This window comes from Salmo salar, chromosome ssa03 (genome assembly GCF_905237065.1).
Source record: "Salmo salar chromosome ssa03, Ssal_v3.1, whole genome shotgun sequence".
NCBI classification, from domain to species: domain Eukaryota; kingdom Metazoa; phylum Chordata; class Actinopteri; order Salmoniformes; family Salmonidae; genus Salmo; species Salmo salar.
Window position 1 is genome coordinate 100,950,781 of NC_059444.1, and position 3,624 is coordinate 100,954,404.

The 3,624-nt window shown below is 47.3% G+C and overlaps 1 pseudogene; it reads left to right on the plus strand.

The window, feature by feature from the left end:
• The first annotated feature begins 923 nt into the window (after positions 1-923).
• The window catches only part of LOC106602036 (protein FAM83G-like), an 11,568-nt pseudogene continuing 8,867 nt past the window's right edge, over positions 924-3,624 (plus strand).

The following is a 3,624-nucleotide window of genomic DNA, read 5'->3' on the forward strand; positions in this document are numbered from 1 at the left end:
GAATTAACCCTGTAACCATGGGGAATTAACCCTGTAACCACGTGGAATTAACCCTGTAACCATGGGGAATTAACCCTGTAACCACGTGGGATTAACGCTGTAACCACGTGGAATTAACCCTGTAACCACGCAGAATTAACCCTGTAACCACGTGGGATTAACGCTGTAACCACGCGGAATTAACCCTGTAACCACGCAGAATTAACCCTGTAACCACGCGGAATTAACCCTGTAACCACGTGGGATTAACCCTGTAACCACTCAGAATTAACCCTAGCCCCCAGACCCCAGATCCCCAGACCCCCAGATCCCCAGGCCCCCCAGATCCCCAGGTCCCCCAGACCCCAGGCCCCCAGATCCCCCAGGTCCCCAGACCCCCAGGTCCCCAGACCCCAGCCCCCAGACCCCCAGGTCCCCAGACCCCCCAGGTCCCCAGACCCCCAGCCCCCAGATCCCCCAGACCTCCCCAGACCCCAGCCCCAGACCCCGATCTAAACCAAGGAATATTGTTTTAATTCATTGTGATGGACTGTAAATCTTCCAGACTGTGTGTTTTTAAGATGACATTTCAAACTGCATAGTTGACATTTATTCCCATGGGCTGGGTTAACAAGTATTTGTACAGTTGTGACTTGACACTAAATCCATCTGTCATTTTTGATTAACTGTCATTCATATCAACTCATTATCGACATAATTGCCCTGCGGGTTAAAGAGACAACACAGGATAAACACTGATCCCGTCTTTTGTCCCGCGGGGCAGTTATGTGGGTAATGAGAGTAAAAAAAGGGAAATTCTGGATCACGTGATAGAGCGGGCGTGTGAGTTCTTGTCACACCTTTCCGGTGAAGCTGGTAACGGGTTGTGTTGTGAGTAGTGTGCTCCCGGGAGAGAGAGAGAGAGAGACGGGGGTGAAAAAAGTGCGTGGACAAAACGGACCGGTAACGCGGGGATTAATAATAATAATAATGGTAATGGCGGAACCGGTCAGTTGTAGTCCCGTTGAATCTGTCTGACTTTACCGGGAATAGTTCCAAGCCTACCCGGTAACTTTTCATTCCAGAGAGAGTTGGGAAGATATTTCTGATTATTGTAGAATAATGTTGTTTATTTAACTAGTGCTCCGTTTTTTAAAAACATTTATTTATTTTTCCGGTTACTGTTCGGTGGGTCTCAAACCATGGCGTTATCACAAATCCAATGTTTGGATGAGAATAACGTGAATCTCCGGACGAATGAATCTAAACCGGATTTTTTTTATTCCGAGGAACAACGTTTAGCGCTCGAGATTCTCCTCCGGGATGGAAGCGATGCTTTTAATAAATTCCTCCACGCGAACAATCTCCGGTGTTTCCTTTCGGACCAAGAGGTGGACCGTTTGACCCGGTCAGTAGAGGAAGTATGCGACCCGGAATCAGAACTCAGTCGGGTCGTTGACTCAGACAGTGATGAACTCCCGGTGTCTCTTCAATACTGGCCGGAGCTTTCTGACTGCTCGCTCCCGCGGCTGGACCTCGGATGGCCGGACTGCGCGTCCTACAGAGGAGTGACTCGCGTCACTGTGTACGCGCAGCCGCCACTGGACGGTTAGCGCACATCAAAGAGATGGTTAGGAAAACCATCGCGCAGGCGCAGAAGGTAAAGCGAGTTTTTTTTTTTTTATATAATTATTATGACGGTTATATATCGTATGAAACATGAATACTCTCTGTCTGTCTGTCTGTCTGTCTGTCTGTCTGTCTGTCTGTCTGTCTGTCTGTCTGTCTGTCTGTCTGTCTGTCTGTCTGTCTGTCTGTCTGTCTGTCTGTCTGTCTGCTGTGTATAGGCTGTTCCCATTCTCCAGGGTCATAGTACAGAACAGTATATTCCAGCATATACTGGTGCGGTACAAGACAAAGTACACACAGATTAAAGATACCAGATGACCTCATTGTTATGCTGCTGACTGCAAATCAATAGACACTGTGGGTTCAACCAACTATACATTATAACCAGCTACAGAGGAGGAACTTTCACTAGGTCGTTACCCCCCCACACATTATAACCAGCTACAGAGGAGGGAACTTTCACTAGGTCGTGACCCCCCTACATTATAACCAGCTACAGAGGAGGGAACTTTCACTAGGTCGTGACCCCCTACATTATAACCAGCTACAGAGGAGGGCCCATAGCTTTAACCGCTAGGCTACCTGCTGGTTACTGGCCCAAAGATCTAACCGGTAGACTACCTGCTAGTTACTGGCCCAAAGATCTAACCAGTAGACTACCTGCTGGTTACTGGCCCAAAGATCTAACCGGTAGACTACCTGCTAGTTACTGGCCCAAAGCTCCAACCGGTACCTACCGCCCTATCATGCATTCTAACATGTGTCTTGACCTGTGTGTGTGTGTGTGTGTGTGTGTGTGTGTGTGTGTGTGTGTGTGTGTGTGTGTGTGTGTGTGTGTGTGTGTGTGTGTGTGTGGTGTGTGTGTGTGTGTGTGTAGGTGATTGCGGTGGTGATGGACCAGTTTACGGATGTAGATATCTTCAGAGACCTTCTGGAGGCGTGCTTTAAAAGGAAAGTGTCTGTCTACATCCTGTTGGAAAGAGCAGCGTTACCTCACTTCCTGTCTATGGCTGAGAGGGCTGCCATGCATCCCGGGCACCTGAAGGTAACACATTGGTGCTTGGGGATTTTACACCACAGAGTGTTAATGTACCAGTTTAGTTCTGGTGCTTGGGGTGGGTTTTACACCACAGAGTGTTAATGACCAGTTTAGTTCTGGTGCTTGGTGGGTTTTTTACACCACAGAGTGTTAATCAGCAGTTTAGTTCTGGTGCTTGGGGTTTTTACACCACAGAGTGTTAATGAGCAGCAGTAGTTCCTGATGCTTGGGGTTTTTTACACCACAGAGTGTTAATGACCAGTTTAATTCTGGTGCTTGGTGGGTTTTTACACCACAGAGTGTTAATGAGCAGTTTAGTTCTGTGCTTGGGGTTTTTTACACCACAGAGTGTTAATGACCAGTTTAATTCTGGTGCTTGGTGGGTTTTTACACCACAGAGTGTTAATCAGCAGTTTAGTTCTGATGCTTGGGGGTTTTTACACCACAGAGTGTTAATGAGCCGCAGTAGTTCTGATGCTTGGGGGTTTTTACACCACAGAGTGTTAATGACCAGTTTAATTCTGGTGCTTGGGGGTTTTACACCACAGAGTGTTAATGAGCAGTTTAGTTCTGGTCCTTGAGGGTTTTTACACCACAGAGTGTTAATGAGCCGCAGTAGTTCTGGTCCTTGAGGGTTTTACACCACAGAGTGTTAATGAGCCGCAGTAGTTCTGGTCCTTGGTGGGTTTTACACCACAGAGTGTTAATGAGCAGTTTAGTTCTGGTGCTTGGGAGATTTTTACACCACAGAGTGTTAATGAGCCGCAGTAGTTCTGGTGCTTGGGAGGTTTTTACACCACAGAGTGTTAATGAGCAGTTTAGTTCTGGTCCTTGAGGGTTTTTACACCACAGAGTGTTAATGAGCCGCAGTAGTTCTGGTCCTTGGTGGGTTTTTACACCACAGAGAGTTAATGACCAGTTTATTTCTGGTGCTTGGTGGGTTTTTACACCACAGAGTGTTAATGACCAGTTTAATT